Source organism: Buteo buteo, chromosome 9, assembly GCF_964188355.1.
Source record: "Buteo buteo chromosome 9, bButBut1.hap1.1, whole genome shotgun sequence".
Taxonomy (NCBI): domain Eukaryota; kingdom Metazoa; phylum Chordata; class Aves; order Accipitriformes; family Accipitridae; genus Buteo; species Buteo buteo.
In genome coordinates this window covers 687,278-704,627 of record NC_134179.1, presented here as the reverse complement: position 1 = coordinate 704,627, position 17,350 = coordinate 687,278, and the positions used below count along the sequence as shown (strand labels likewise).

The 17,350-nt window shown below is 44.5% G+C and overlaps 1 protein-coding gene across 2 annotated transcripts in view; it reads right to left on the bottom strand.

Moving 5' to 3' along the window:
- The window catches only part of UBASH3B (ubiquitin associated and SH3 domain containing B), a 74,506-nt gene that overhangs the window by 27,171 nt on the left and 29,985 nt on the right, over positions 1–17,350 (bottom strand). The window lies entirely within an intron of this gene.

Genomic DNA, 17,350 nt, shown 5'->3' with positions numbered 1-17,350 from the left:
ACTAGAGACTGCCAAAATGAGGAATTCACCCAGAATCCAAATGGCATAAATATTTAGCAAGCATTATGAATGAAGAAAAGAATAGAAACATTAGGGTGATGGGGCAGAAGTCAGGCCCTCAGTTGGGTGTCAGGAGGCAAATTTCCCATGAAGATTTCAGAGCTTCCTACTGAAGGGAAGAAGGGCAGTATTGCTCTCAAACAAGTGCTACAGGTGGGGCAGGAAGGAGCCCAAAATGAGCGGGATGCTGGTTTAATCTAATTAACCAGCACACACTCGTGCAAAATGATGCGGCTGGAGGAAGGTCAGAAGAGCAAGAAGCCTTCGCTGAAGGTGAGAGTAGGGTCTCCAGGCAGCTGACCCCTGAAGCCAGGGAAGGGGAAGGGATCCTACCGATGGGCACTGCCAGAAAAGGATCTACATCTTACAGACCCACCACGCTGCACTGGTAGACAGAGGAGTCTTTCCCAGCGTTAGACAACAGGGAATGCATTCAGGCACCGGCACGGCTCCCGCCGAAGGTAAAGCCCCACTGGCTGCCATTTGGCGTGTGAAGCATGAGCAGGGGTACAGCCAGGGACCGAGAAAGGTTGTATTCTCCTGTTGTTAATGTGGCCAAAGCAGCTGCCTCCCTTTTGCTCTGTGCGTTGTAGGCTGTGTCTCAGAGCTGCCTGCTGTTAGCGACAGAAAATCTGACTGAGGACAGGAAAACTAGTTTACAGCGGCCAGCCTTGAGCTGTAACCTAATCTTACTAAATATGGTATGTTACAGCTTGATAGTAGTGCAAAAGACTTGCTGACCTCTTTAAGCTAGAGGGAATGTGCCTGACCAAAGGGACAAGATCAATGTACTATGAACCCTGTGTTATCTGCTGCGAGTAGATGCTGCTGGTTGGTTATAGGAAGCGGGTCCAAGTGAGGGAAAAGGGTCGTGACTCCAGGGTCCAACCCGTGGCTCTAGGATTAGGGCAGCTGGGACCATCCAGCATTTCTTGTTTCTGCCCATAGTGCTGGGTAGGACGTTTACTGTGCTTCTGTCGCCCTTTCTGTCTGCAGTGATGACTTTCAAAAGCACTCTGATAACCATGCGGGAGTATGCAACATTACCCACCAGCTCGTAGACATGTGTTGTTGACTCAGCTGTGTTTCAGCTCTGCCCTTGGCTTCCCCACCCGTTGAATATACATATTTTTGTTCATTTTGAGAGTAAGAGGAAGGCAGAAAGATAATGCTGCAAAAAAGGGCTGTGTTGCAAATCTGTGATTATGAAAATACTTCCTCCTGAAGCATTTTGCTGCCCTTATCTGCCAGCATTCATTTGAGATCAGCAGAGTGCTGGTCCAAGCACCTGCCTTCTGGAAGGATACATCTTGTGCGGTCAACATTGTAGTTTGGTCTGTTCTATCTTGCTGACCATTCCCTAGTCTGGCTCAGATGCACTATGCAAAACAGCTACTGCTTTGCTTTGAAAAGTAGTTCAGACAAGAGCAAAGAGCAAAAAGCTCTCCCCTTGCACAGGCCAGGAACCTTTCAGGAAGGCTGCTCCTTGAGCAGAGCAATGTGCAGCTGCCTCAGCTGGCCGGCCGTGGATCATCCTACGCGGGTTTCATCATCCTTTTCTGTTACGTCACCTTTGCTCAGTTCACCTCTCCTCTTGCCTGCCTTGTTTATGCTCTTTAAAACACAATTAAAATGTGACTCTCCTAACCATAGATCTTGCTACTGAAGTGTGCCTGTCTGTGTTGCATCCGAGGCAGTGAATTAAAAAAGCCCTCCCAGTAAAGCTCTGGCTTTGAAATGAGCAGTTTCTCCTGTTGCAAAGTGAGGGCAGACAAGCTGGCTCTCACTCGTTATTTACTCTCCCCAGACCCCAGAGCAGATCTCTGAAGGAGTCATACACAATCCAGTAGGACAGACGGTTCTGCCACCCACCCTTGTTGACTTGTTCGCTAAATGAATTGATGTTTCCTGGGAACAAATCACACAATAGAGCTCTGCTGGAATTGACTGCAGCTCCTTCTCCTCTGCCTTTGTGCTCCCGGGACCCCAAAGGGCGTTAGAAAACATCAGGCTGGGCCCCACACACGTTTGTTCATGTGTGATTTCAAAAGGTGCCTATCTCGTCCACGGGGACAATAAACTCCCTTTTCAATTTAATTTTCAGTGCGAGGAGGGAATACTGCATAAAGCGAACAAAAGCCAAAGTATATTTTTATCACCGGACCTGAAGCTGAGAGGCTTTTTGTTTTAAATTTAGTGCTGGGAACGGTGATGACAACTGATAGCCTCTGGTTAGTCGCAAAACAGGGCATGCGCTGCATCCCTCCCAAACACCCTACTCTGTAGCCACCAGCCAGAACCTGGAGAGGACCCATCCTCCGGGTGCTCCAGCTCCCAGGCCCTGCCTGTCAGGATCAACTTTTAAAATGTTGAGTACTCAAAACTAGTCACAGCTGTGTTTGGCCGCTTACAGAAGTGGCCTGATTTTCAGAACTGCTGAGTGCAGTGGGAGCTGGAAGACATATTCTCCTCCTGGGAAAATCAGGTCACTTAATTAGGTGACTAGCTATGGCTTAGGTGCTTGGATTTACTCATGCTGGGTAGCAAGTGTTGTCTGTAGCATTGTAGCTAGTGGTACGAAGTGGTTTTGTGATGCAGAGGCACCAGAAAAGAAAAACAAGCCAGGAAAGAACTTATTTTTAAGAATCTACCAAACCGGCATCACACAGTAACCATTTCTGGTCATGCAAAAATTGCACCTGGATTCAGATAGGATGCGAAAAGCTTTGTGCAGCATTACTAGTCCCTCGAGCCACCCAATTCCTCTGTCTCTTAACTTCTGCTGCCTCTGAGATGAAGTACAGGGAAACCATTTAACAATGCACAGCAACGCATAATAGCGATTTTCAACAGGCAGCAAGGGAGATGCTATGTCCAACTGCAGGTCTGGAGATGGAGAGTTTAGGGAAGGGGAAAGAAGATCCTAATCGCAGTGCCTTCCAAAAGCACTGCAGGTGTTTTAGCCACCACAAAGAATTAGATGTTTTTGATTCTTCAACCTCAAAGGCCTCCCTGTGACACTCTTTAATATCAAGTCACAAGGAAAGCCTTCCGCCACTCAATCGCTGGTTAAACGGTATCAAAATACTGCTAGGAAGCGTCCCAGCTAAACAGTTGACCCCTTAGCCTGAAACATTACAGCAGAACTGGTGTTGCTGCCCTGGCATACATATTAATGTGTAAATGGTGCCCATTTTAACCCCAGCCCACTTAATGGGAGAGCACACCGCTCTGCATGCTACAGAACTTAACTCATTACTGTTGAAGGATTTTTGGCTTCCTGCAATTTCAGGGTAGAAAAAAAAGGCAACAGGGGAATGTCAATTCAGCTAGGAAATATATGTCCATAAACATAAAGTATAATGGCAAAACCCCATTTACTTCAGAGGAAATGACTGTAATGGGGAATGATGCATTAACCATAAAGAGAACCTTCAGTCTCAGAAGCACCACACAGAAATCCTTCCTCTGTGAGCGCTCAGCTTTCTTATTCTAGTCCAGTTTAAAAAAGGAGCGTGCGTATGGCTGCCAATGGTGTCGTAGCGCACGGGGTAATGAACTGCCATGTGGGAAAGTTAATGCAAACAGCGCAAGAGCAAGGGCCGGGAGTGAACCATTTTGCGATATTTCTTTATCTGCACCTGCATTATATTTCATCACTAAAAAGGTATGCAAACTTTGGGGTACTGATGCCCACAGCAGAGATCAGCCGACACTCAAGGCACCATGCTGGGGCAGGGAAGACGAACGTATTCGTGCACCGCGGTCGTGCAGGGTTCCCAGCCTCGATCGCGGCCAGGCTGGGCTGCAGGGGCTGAGACATTCAAGCCCTCGGAGCTGGCCCTTCAGGCACGGAGAGAGCAGAGACCGCTGCAGGCAGCCTCCTCTCTTCCTCACACGTTCAAATACGCCAAGGCTGAGTCATGCAGCTGGTCTGAACCTTTGGGTCCAGACAGCCTGTTAGTTCTCCAGAAGCAATGCCTAATTCATAGAAACTTGGCCCCTCTGGCTGCTGCTTAGGACCGAATTTCCCCGTTTCCACTGGCTCTCCCTTTGCTACAATAAGCAGAGATTCAAACCCTGCCGTCGGCAGAGCCGACCTCTCTGTTTGTAAGAGGGAGCTTGCTCTGCTGCGTGTTGCTGCTCACCGAGGCAGCAGAAAATGCTCGCAGCAGCCTCTACCTCAGATCCACCTACGAGTTATCTGCCTACGGAGGCACCGAGGGATTTGTGAATGAGCAATGGAAGGATGGAGGCAGCCTGTAAAAGGGAATGACTAAATCTTCCCTTTCATTATGTGCCTCAAGCCTAGACAAACTTCTTATCCATGAACAAAACCCCTCAGAGGGATGAATTCATAATTTCAAGTAGCCCTGAATCTTTGGCCCATAAAATACTTAGCTGTGTAAATAAAGGTTTTTTTGGAAACTGCATTAAGCATGATGGAAGTACTTGGCTCTCCTCATCGTTAGGTTCAGTTCGAAGGACTGCCTGACATGATAAGATAGGAATTATGGATCATAATTTATGCCAAATGAGTCTCAAAGAAGAATGTTGTCAAATAGAACATTTTTCTTAGGATTGTAAAATAGGCATTTTAATTTTGCTTGTGTGTGTGTATAAAATACGTATTCATGTAAACATATATTCAAATAGGTACATATATCTATCTAAAACTTGACTTTTTTCAGTCTGTGTTGGTTCATCGTAAAAGAGTAGAAACCAAAATGCTGGCTGGCTCAAGGGAATGAAAAAAAAATAAAAATAGGCCTTTTCTACATGTGGCTGCAGTTGCTGTTTGGAGTATGCCTGTCAGTCCAGGTACAGGTCAGAAGCCTAATAGTTAACTGCCCCCTTAGCTTACATGTCAAACTCAGTCATGGTGTGGGAGGTCCTGAATTCAAACCCTGCTGTATAGCAATATGTGTAGGGAAGCAGTTATAAATTCTTCGCAAACAGTAAAATTTCCAGCTTTGTGTTGTGTGTTTGTTTCCAAACTGCCCATCAGGTGACCTTTACAGATTCCTTAATTTTTGCAATTTTCATCAATTGTTTATACCATTAACAGTACAATAGTGGAAATGTGTCTATTTTAGGCTTTCAATAAACAATTGCACATTGAAGAATAGTTTTGCAAGAAAAATTTCTGTCCATCTAATGACTGACTTGATGTAGGGAAAGATACCCAAATTCCAAATAACCGATCGCATGTCTCATGAATTGCTTAGTTGTTCTACATGCAAAAATGGCCACAGTGAGGTGTTCTTTCCAAATGGTTTTCAATGTGGGTTATTCAAATGTGTTCCTCCGAATTTTCAATATGCAGAATTCACTTGGCCACCAAAAATCATATGATATTGTTTCTGTTCTTATTTGGGTGACCTTACTTCTATAAATAGGGACAGGACAGGAAGATATCACTAGGGATCAAGTTCCTGTTTAGGGTAGGGGGTTGGGTAGGTTCCTTTTCTGCAGTTTGTTAAGCAAAAAACTTGGGAGTTTTTGCAAGACAGAAATGACTCTAACAGAAGTGCATGGCAGAAGAATTACTTTTTCTTCCCTTCACTGAGCTTTGGCTCAATCCTGCAAGCATTACCTTAGCTTATCCTTCTGTTGCTTTCCGTGCATGATGGTAGACATAAAGTTCTCCTCACGTTTAACTGAGTGACTCTAATTGCAGCCACATCCTCCACAAAACAGGAGTTTATTGCTATACGCCGAGATCCCCTTAGGAACACGCCGTTCGGTACAACATCCCCAATTTAGGTCAGCAAACGCTATAAGCAGATCACAGCTATGTAAAGATCCAGGTCTTGCCTGAAATACAGGAACTTTCAGAGGAGTACGGGGAACTGCCTGACTGCACAGTGGCTATGGAGACTGCAAGATTTCAAACTGTGCTATATCCTGTAGGTCACATAAATATTTATAGAAGGTGCCTGACAGCATGATAGGGTCTCAGTAGTTCCCTTCCTCCTTCTTCCCGAGGGGTGGCTGCTCACTCCCAGCTATTGAATACCAAGCTCTGGTAATAGGAAAGAGAGAGAAATGGGAAACGCCACCAGAAGTAACTTTGGAAAACACACTGCTATGTATTTCTAGTTTCCATAATTTAAAATGTTCATTTTTTCAGAGGACAGTCCAGCTGGCAAACTGCAGTCTGGCCACATGATGATGATGATGGATGATGATTTTTCAGTGCAGAGTGAGGCCCTGGGTGTGTGTCTCTGTTTTATGTGTTTATTTTTTTAAGTTATGTAAGATTTTGAAGGCAGATTTTTTTCCCCCTTCTTTAGCACATGTGCACGAAGTCATTCCCCTAATCCTCTGCTCAGCCAGCTTGTTAAAGCAAAAGAAGAGGGAAGTACAGACTCATAAAAAGTGTCCGGGATAAAGGCAGGAATGTAGCAGCCATTTAACATTTTTAAAGAGATACACAGTTTAAAAAGGAAACAGGATATTATTTTCTTTAGAACAATAACAGTACAGCTTTTTATGAGGCATGGGCTTAGATGTCAAAGTCCTGAGCTCGCAGTTGCCAGCCACTCTGCCAGGTCCCCGTGTGATGGAGGAGGAATGAGGCGCAGGTATTTTGGCTGATTTGAATTGGTCACACACCATCAAAAGTCCTCTGTGTTTTTATTCTTCCCTTAATTTTGCTTATGGTCATGACACTGTTTTTCTTTTTAGTTTTTGTTTTGGATTACATTTGTTGTCTGGCTTCCCAGTTCCCTTCCTTAGGCTTTTCTCTCTATATGTGAATCTAGAAATGTACTGCTGGTCAAAGAAAGAGCAGCAGTCTCTGAAAATAACAGGAGTCCTGAAGCTGGAGATTTAAGAAAATGATGTCTCACAATTCCCTAATAAAACCGTAAGAGTTGGCAGCACCTCAGCTAGCTGATTCAGAATGGTTCAAACTTTTAATGCAGAGCAATCACTGGAAAAGGGTGACAGGGTTAAGGAAGACAGGTAATAACCGCTGCTGTTAAAGGGTTTACAGAATTCTGAATATTAGTAAAATAGTCAAGTATAGATAATACAAATAAATTCAAAGAGGAGGTGGTTATAAGCGGAGCACGTTCAGCAGAGGCTTGTCCCCTTCAAACACCTAATTTTAATACTAGCCAGAATGCTGCAGAATGACCAAGATTTCATTATTCAAATAGCGCAGTGCAGGAGAGCAGGAGCTTTCATCCCAGTACTATTAATACATTTTTAGCTAACCAGGAAGACAATGTCTTTGCAAGAAGCCAAGTTAGAGGTTTCAGTATGCTCAAATGTACCATCTGGAGTTTCAGTGATAGCCAGAAAAGGAAGCAGTTGTCATGCTGATTGGAAATAAATAAGTTCTCTCGCAGCATTCAAGACAAACACAACGCTTTCTTCTTTCTAATTGCTCTTCTTCCTATACAGAAAAGAGCTGGAATGGAAGAGAGATTTGCCATATCTCTGTTTTCTGCATCGCGGTCCTCTTATCGCTAGGACCTCTTTTTCCCATCACGGGTGGGTTTTAGGCAGAGCGCGGATCTGCCAGCAGGGCTTGCCAGAGCGGGAAGCTGGGCCAGGTGGCTGCTTACGGCACGCGGTGCCCGGCGAGCGCCGCTCGGCACGTGAACCGCCATCGTCTCGCTGCCGCTTCACGAGCACCTGCCTCTCCATCTGTCACCTCGCCTCTTGCTCCGAGCGGCACAGCTCGTTTTTGGCGGCCGCTCTTTCCGCAGAGCCCAGCACAGCTCCCGCCGGTAGCACCAGGACCTGCTGCCGAAAAACTCAGCAACAGCCGCGGCGACGGAGCGCACCCCAAACACCTAAAATCGGAGACGGCGCGATGGGAGGTGGAGAGACAGTGAGCTACCTGATGTCACACAGGCGATGGAAGAGGGGATGGTTTTTCTAGGGATGCTCTGACGTGCCGTGCTCTGCCTGGCTCAGGGCTCCCTGGAGAGACATGCGCTTGCTTTTCTGCCCCCAGTTCCTTAAGGCAGCCCCACTTTACTCCTTTGTATGTAGACTTTTTTAGTATCATGTAGATCTTTAGGAAGAAGAAAAAAAAAAAAGCCACAACTAGCACTTTAAAGTGCCGGTGTTAACATTTTCCAGCTTCTTGGGGTTTCAAAACAGGAAGTTTGGGGGCGGTGCAGTTGCACAATTTGCCAGAAAGCTGCTGTTCTGTGAAGTCGGTGACACTGGGCTGTACCGGGAACTTGAGCCCTGCAGGCCACCAAGGCCCTCATTTTCTGGGACTAATTCTCAGTGCAATGCGAGGAGATTTTGATGTGCTGCTCCTATGAGTAGGAGCCCTGTGGTTTTAGCTCCTCTTGACTGCCCGTGGACAGTTGCCTTGTTCACCAGAGACAGAGTAAAGCCCAGAGCTAAGGGGAAGTTTTCCCAGCCCAACAGAGAGGAAGCGGGTAGAGATAACATAGACCAACGTCAACATGGTATAGCTAAAGGCTGAAAACAAAGCATTGAGCTACTCGGTTTGGATCTTGTGATGAAACTTGTGATGCAAACTTCCTTCTAGGTTAGAGTCCAGGTCTTTGTATCATGCGCATCCTCAGAGGGAGAGTTTGAATGTTTGTCTGAACTTGCTCTGACTTGACAGCCATGAGATTTGGACTATACCGTCCACTTACATGCAAACAACAAGCATCCCCAAAGTTTTGCTCAAAGACGGTGAAGCATCAGGTTGGGGCCTGCATAGCCAAATCCGTTCACTGTTTCAGCCCCTTTCCGTCTGGTAGAGGGAAGGGAATATATCACAAGTAAATCCCACTGTGGGCTCCACAGTAAGGCTTCACGGGCCTATCTGGAATTAAATATTAAAGTTGGTCAGGGCGTGAGATGGAATAACTTTCTACCCAGAGGAAAGGCGATGGTTAATATCAAAGCAATGATATTTTGTGGTTAGTCTGAATATCTGTTTGCCAGAGGTGGAAGCGTTAAGACACCCATGTGCTGACAGCTGGACTTGGCAAGCTTAATTTGGTGTCCTTTGCACTAGTCAGTTTTTGCATTATTTCCTGCATTTGGAGGAGCCTAGCTGTGTCCATTCTGACACCTTATTTTCTTCACCAGTAGTTATTTTCTCTTCTGTATGGGCAACGTCTGTTTATCATGAGGAATCTTACATGTTGTATGTACTAATGGACTCACAACTTTGCTGAAAAGGCAAACCCCAGGGACAAAAAATGGGAAGTAGATGCCTAGCAAGAAGCTAACCATGATCGCACACCTAAAATAGACTCACTCAAAGCAACAAGAAGGAAGTCTTAGAAATTAAGGAAGGTGGAAGGAAGAAGGGTGGGGTGCTGAGATAGTTGGGTTAAAGGCAAAAAGATACTCAGAATAGCCTCCTGCTCTAGACAGCTCTGTTGAGGAAATTTTTCAAGCCTTGCTGTTTTCAATAATACAAATACTTTGAAATATTTCAAATAAGTATTCCTCGCTTACTGTTTCTTGCCATCTAGATAGGACCAAGTTATGTCAATATTGGTATGGGAGGCCTGGGCAAGCACCCCAAAGTGCTGTAGGAAATGGGAGAAAGGAGGGTTAATGCAGCAGATGATGAGGCACACTTGCCACTGACTCAAGGCTAAAACACCCCCCCCCCCCCCGAATAGTCTTGGGGTTGGGAGGGCCGTGGTACTAGAAGCTCCATCCTGGGGTGAGAAATCACACACAGGTCTCAGCCTCTTGCCTCAGAGATTTTGAAGTGTGTGGTTAAACCAGTAAGCTAAAGCTAATGTCAAAGTTTCCATTAGGGGAAAAAAAAAGTTAGTTAGCAAGCTCTGGTCTGAATTTCAATTTGGGTAACGGTATTTGGTCTTCTTTAGATCGCACTGTAGTCCTCAGCTGATACAAGTCTTCGCTAGTTGTAGTGAGCTCTCTAAAGTAATCCCGCAGCCCAGGACATGAGGGAAACTGCAGCCAAATGAAGCTGTAACATAAACTTTGGTGGAGATTTTTAAGTTAGCTCAGCTTTGGCTTGCCTCTTCTACTTCTTGTTGCAAGAGGAGGAAATTTAGGCAAATGTGGATGCTTTTGAGAGTCCTGCACACTAAAGTAAGGTGGGGTATCCGAATTGGAATGAAGTATTGTGTGTTAGTATCTGTCCTTTACCAGCTCAAATGGCAGAAGCTATAAAAATGCAAGTACAGTTATTTTAGTGTTATAACATTAATAACAATGAGAAGTCATAAACTCTTGGCCAGACTTTAAACTCTAATACCAGATTATATATTAAAAATGTCCTTGTAGTGTCCAGTTAAGTAATCTGGAATTTGTCCATGAGGTCTAGCCAAGAGTCTCTGAAAGGTTTAAATGCTAACTATGGAAGGGTTAAAAAAAAGCCACATTAAAAATATGTATGTTTGAAGTCTAAAAGGGAACAGGAAATGAAGAATTGTGATAAACTGAGAAACAATGAGATAAAGAAGGATCTAAGAATGTAATGAGAAAACTCTACCACAGACTGGGAATATTTCCTTGCATACTTTCCTGATTTTCTTATTGCCTGTCAGTTCTAACTGTATAGTCTTTATTCCCGTATCTGATCACATTCTTGCAGAATGTAAGTCAATTACAAAAAAGAAAATAGGAAGACCTTAATGAGACCTGGATTTAGTAATTATCCCTACACCAAAGAGTACTTATGCATATATTTAACTTCAAGCACGTACTTAGAGACTTCAGTGAGGCATAAGCACACGCCAGCTGCTCTAGTGCAAAGCCTATGCTGAAAGGTTACTGCAAATCAAGGCTTTGGGTCTATTCTTTCTTCTAGCAGATTTTCTAAGGATTTTAAAACAAGTGTTTGCCATGATAAAAGTATCTTTTTTCAGTTCACTGAAAACCTGGGGATTTGATGCTTGCGAGCAACAAATGGATATGTATTTGCCGGAACCGGACTGTACTTAACACTCCCACCCCCTGACAAAAAAAATCCCAAAGCCGCATACCTGACTGAAGGTCTACCGCAACCTTCAGCACAGCACAGCACGTCACCCGCATGGTCCCGCTCCATCCCCTCACCGTGGGATTCTCCTTGACCCAGTTCATAGCCTTCAATTGAGGGCTCCCAAATCTAGCGGGTGTCGTGATGCACTGGTTACTCTAATGCTTAGTTCTCGTGGTTGCGGGGGAATAAACTTCACCTTTCTGTGCTCCAAGATGTCTGTTTAACAGCGTAAAATGCTCTCTGCAGCTGCAGCACTTTCCAGTACCTGGCACAATGGGGCTCAGAGACCTCAGTAGGGCACAACCACGGTATAGATCATAAAACATCAGCTCAGTGGGTCTCTCCCCCAATCATTTCAGTCTCATCTGAGCCATCTGAGTAAATGCAAGCAGTGTTAGGTCTTAAAAAGTGCTCAGCACATAATTTCATCCGTCTGCAAGGGATGGGAATTCCCAGGGGCTAAGCACTGCTGAAAACCTGCCAACTTTACAGCACCGACCATAAAGGTGCTCGACTCCTATTCTGTGTTTTTCACATCAATAATCGACGTGAAGTAGGTCCCACAGTCTAGTTATGTCTCCTTCCTTCTCCTCCTCTCACCATTATCATTTTAAGTTCTGACACCTAAGTAGTCAGGTACTGGGAGCAGTGGACTGGGAATAAGTAAGGAGACAGTCCTCACTCCTTTTGCCTGAGACAAGCTGGTAGTGTGTGTGTTTGAGGATCAGAGACATTACCTGGCCTGTCTTCTGCCTCCTCTACTCATATGCTTGGCCAATATGACTACTGAAGTTTTGCGATTGCTCACGTACCTAAATGGTGGGAGATTTGGGTCTTCCCTTTAGTTAAGAGTTTTGACCATAAGGATTCTCAGATGAGATGTGTTGTCTGAGTACGAAGTGGTTTTTCTCATGATTTTTTCCTTTCCCAGTAACCAAAGGCAGCTAGCATTTCGCTTTAGCACTCTACCAGAAGCATCTCCCATGTGGAGGCACACTTCATCCTATTGCCAGGGTTGTGTAGGAGGCCAAGTCTTGGATGCTTGCCTTGAAGACCTTGTTATCCAGATTGATCTTTTCAGGCAGGTATTGTTAGACAGACAGACACACATACACACTAGCATCACCTCATTTCCCTAGCATAGCTCTCCCCCGCGCTAGAGTGTAAGTACTGGTGTGGGGGTGTATTTCTAAAATTATTCACGATGCAAATCTTTTACAACTGATCCCCATCTTATCTATTTTGTGTGTGTGTCTGATATCTTGAAAGCATACAAAGAAATGCAATTTTTTTCTTAAATGCAGAAGGAATGGTAATGATATTGCAGCCTTTCTTGCCATCACGCTGACGAGGCAGCCTGTGCTGTGCTGTACGTCACTGATGCACTTCAGCTTTTGCTAGCCAGGCAGCCGTCACTAACAGCAGCATTAGCAAGTGCAGCACGTCAGTGGCGGTACCCAGGAAAAGCACCTTGCAGCATTGGTACTGCAAAATAATAACGGTGCTTACAGCAAGACCCCCTCTCTCTGCCCTGTCAGAGTGGGGTCTTGGGAGATGAAATAAGAAAGAGCTATAAATTAAATGAATGACAGGTGCTTAGTATGGATAAGGATTGGTTATAACGTCTACTCAGTTTTTAAAGACTATTTTGTTATGCAGGCTCCTGTGATTATGGTAGAGGACCTAGACTGCCATGGGATTCCTTCTTCGTAAATATTTAAGAGCTGTGTTGTGAAAAGTGGTCAAGAAAGGAGAATACCGTTTATCAATTAAGAATAATTCTTTGCAGTGTATTTCAGAGGCTAATAGCAAGGCACATATGGTAAATTGTGCATGTAAGTGCGCTGTAAGAGATGGGACAGCTCTTCTAGAGTCCAGGATCCCATTCTTCCAAGAGACAAACTCATTCCAGTGTGTTTCACAGGAACAGAAAGCTGCACCCTGCTTTTATCCCTGTCCAGTATTGCCTTCTGAATGCAAATGCATTCAGGGAGTCACTGCCCATTTGAGCTGCTGCCCTACAATCCGCAGCCGGAGTCAGCTGCAGGCTTGGCATCACCAAACCAGGAGACAGGCTTAGAGAGCCTCAGATTAAGGCAAAAGGAGAAAATAGAAAATTTTAAGTAGAAGGAGTTGAGGGTATCCTGGGAACACATTTCAAGCTTTTCTCTGCAGTGAGGCCTTTCTTTAGTCTGGTTCTCAAAGGAGCTGAGGCTTATGGAACCGTGCTGCATCCATGTGTCTGTCTGCGGGTCTCTCCAACATTCCACAATAACTTCTGAACCTACTAGTATATTTAAACCCAATGTGACAGAGATGTAGAGCTATCGAGGATATTTCATGTCTTGCAGCTTCTGTAAAAATAGGTTCTTGGATAGTCAGAAGTAACCTTAGGAGTGCACCAGCTGGAAAAGATTGTGAGGTGACCTTACTTGTCATTAGACAACAGAGGATCCTCACAGAAGCAAGCCCTAAGAAATGCTGCAGTCATAAGAAAAGCATCAACCATCAGAAAGACATGTGCACAAAACAAGGCTTTGTGAGTTCTGGCATTCCTGGAGCTGGTTGTTCAAAGACAGCGAGGGTTCAAAGGCAGCTACAGCATGCTCTACACATTTTTTTGCCCTAGATTCATCAGGGTAGGCAGGGCTTTTGTGCAGACAGTTAAAGCCCAAGCGAGATCAGGACTGTACAAGAGTTCAGATCTGAAAGGGGATAAAGTTGGCATAAACTATACCAACACAAGCACTTTTATACTGCCACAGTTGCAGATATATTGGGAAAGCATTGCAGAAATTACTATCCTGGGAAAGCCAAAAGAGCAGAATGTGTGTTTCAACAAGACATACGTGTCTGGGGGATCCCACAACTACAGGTGCTGAGGCTTCGAGAAAGTCAACAAATATTGCAGGATAATGGCCTCCCAGCTGCAGATCTGTGGGCTCCTGTGCTCCCAGTACTGGTGGCTGCTGTTCCATGTGCATACGGGCATGTAAGATAACTAACTTTTCCTCAGTCCTTCCCCATTCTCTGAACAGACCTGTTTCTGCTAGCCTCTCACTGCTCCTACCTCCCTCAACGATTTCACAAACCACCCTTGGGAAGCACAGATAAGGAGGTGCCATGAAATGTGAATTAGTGTGTGCATGCAGGGGTCTTCTCTGTCTCCCCATGTCCCTTTCATCTGTGGCAATACAGGATTTCAGGCTGCAGCTGAAAACAGACCTTTCTCAGTGCATTCCTCTTTGCCCCTTCTGCAGTTTAACATTTAATGCTTTATCTCCGCAAAGCACATTCGCAGACACGTTTCTATATAGGGTGCAAATAAATTGCATAGAGTGAGGCTGAAGTGAGTATCAGGGCAAATTCTGTTGGTAGGAGACAGACCTCGGCACCATTTTCTGCTGCTCAGCACTTATTCTTTCCTGCGTTAAGGTTCTGGGATGTTTACGGATGCTAAGCCCAGTTCTGCATGGATTCCTGTGTGGACAGACTAAACTGCATAGAACTTACTCCATCCTGCAAGACAGATGAACATGCAGTGTGCTAAACTGCATTGAGACCAAGGCTTTCGGAAGAGCTCAGCATTAGCCTAATTTTGCTCCCAGTGGTATTGAATGAGGCAGAATTAGGCTAGAGCTGAGCTTCTGAAAGCTGTACCCTATCTTCCTCTTGCTGTGGTTGTCTAAAAATAAGGAGTCCAATTAAATCAACAGCAGTACAAAGTATGAGGGAATGTATAATTAATTAAAAAAATCAAAGACTGTCTTACAGCACTGATCAGCATTTAGCAATCCTGCCACCAGCTCTTACTCTTTTCATTCTTCCTTTTTAATCAGTGATTATTGTTGTATCTCCTTACATTACGATCACATATTCTGGTAGTATTTCAATGTGACTGCATTCTCTGGGAGCAGTAAACCTAGTTGCAAGAAGAAAATGAGAAATTCTATTAAAAGAGCAAGGGAAAAAATCTGTGACCAGCTCCAGGCCTGGTCCTGACCCCTAACTGGAGCCCTTGATATCAGTGAAGGATAAAAATTTGCTCACTGTGATAGTCAAGGCCTTTATTTGCAACACAGCCCTGACGAGAAACTAAAGTCTGAGAGAGAAAAAAATGCATGTCCACAGTCATCTCTCCTGTAGTTTGTGGGAAGGGGAGTAGGGGGAGGTGTACTAGCTCAGAGCTATTGTTTTGCTTCTAGCACTCCCTCCCCCCAAAATGGGGTTCTTTGGTCTACCAAGAGGGTGTAAGTTGGCCACCTGAGAGCACACAGCTTTGTCACCTTCCAAACAAGTGTTTCACGCTTTTACTCTCGCAGTGCAGTGTGAAGGGAGCTGGAGAGGATGTGCTCTTCTCAGTTATCCTGGCAGGAATCCCCAGAAACTGTGCTGGATTCACAGCAAATCTGGAGTTTCTCCATCTGGGTTGCCGGGAGCAGAATCTGGCTTATATTTTGATTGCCAGCTGTTAGTGGGAAACAGTAAGACAACATGGAAGGAGAATCATTCTGTTCCGGTGGCTCTTCATCAGCTTATGCCTAGATTTCTTCATTTTTCCTTTGTCCAGTTGAATTTCAGGTTGAATCTGACTGTTTGTGGCAGTAAATGTGGACAGCTAAAAAGCCTCATGATATGGCAGTAGCCTAAGGACGGACTTTTGCCTCAACGAAAGGTTGAGGAGGATTCGCTCCATTAAACCAATGAGGGTGGCAGCAATTGCTCACTTTGTGAGTAGTTTCAGTGAAGTCAATGAATCTTGTGGTGGTGGCATCCTTCCTTTTAAATAGTTATTCATACTGTAGAGATACCTGCATCTAGACTTGTCTTTACAGTCAGTGGAAGCACTTGTAGGGCATGTTTACTTTTGGCAAGGGTAGACATTTAAAATAGGTTGGATGACTCATGCTCCCTAAGTGCCTGTTTCTCCCCATTGCCTGGAAGAAGAGTGAGATGACTAGCCCAGAGATGGGCATCACCTACTGACATGTAAGGTTATGTGAAAGTACGCCTGCCCTCTATTTTTCTGTGCCTATTCTCTGTCTCTTGTTGGTGCATTCTATCCTTTTCTCCTGTATATTTAGATTATAAATTCCCTTCGGCACTGTAAACTCCCGTAATGCATGATGCCAGTGTGACAGTATCTCCGGATCTTTCAGGAGCACCATCACAAAAATAACAGTACAATACTTTCCAATTAGTACATACAGACAGAAAAAAAATGTCAGCTGTGAGACACAAACTATTCATAGTGTGGTCTCTACGCTATCAAAAGAGCTGAGGGGGAGGATCTTTTACCTTAAGCCATGCAAGCAGCTTTTACGTATGACTCAGTTTCTTTATCCTCAACTAAATAACTCTTGTAAGAATCCTGATAGGAATTGCTAGTAAAAGATCACCCATCTCTAGGTTTCAGTGAAGTTTAGTAGAAAGTTAATACCCCTGCTATATATTGGTGTAGAAGAGCTCAAGGAGGACGAAAAGGGATTGTATTCTTGCAGAGTTCTCCGAGATTTCCAAGTGATGGCGTTAAGACTCGTATTTGCACAAACATCTGCCCTGGGCTATATTATAGTGATGTGTCAGTTAAACAGAAGGGATTATTTTCTTTTTGGGTTGAAATATAATTTCAGATAATTCCTGCATTGTTGATTTGCAATGTCCTTTTTGGATATCCAGTCACGTATGAAGGAAGATTTCAGTACTGCAAACCTGGCTGTCCTGCATGCAAGACTTGTCTATTTTGTTCAGTGTGTTTCTGAAGGATCACCCCCATCAGATGAGTCCTTCAAATAGATTCAGGATTCCAGGATACAACCCTGCTGTTGCCAGATTTAAAAATAAAGATTTCTACCAGTTTTGTTTATGCGGGGAAGAGACATTTCCACTCCTCTGCTGCCTTTGCTGACTGGGCACTCATATCCAGCTATAGGCTGCTGCTCTGAACTACACATTTGATGTTTTTGAAATGCATTATTACCCTGAAGTTGCATCTCTCCCTTTTTGATGCATAATTTAGATTTTAGCCTCTTACAAATTACATGCCTAAGGAACTGTTGATGCTTCTGGGAAAAAAACCCAATAATAAAACTGTACAAAGTATTCTTTGTGGACAGTGTTCTGGATATATACACATTTATACTTCTCTGAGTTTTCCCTATTTTTGTCTGTGGGGTGAATACAGAACATCTACTGTTTGGTAAATCACCAATACCGAGGAGATCTCATGAATTCCCACTGCACATCATCTGCGTCATGAAATTGCAGTTCCTTGTGGTACCCTGATGGATGGATGAGTGGACAGGCGGACTATGGGTGGAAGAGAAATTA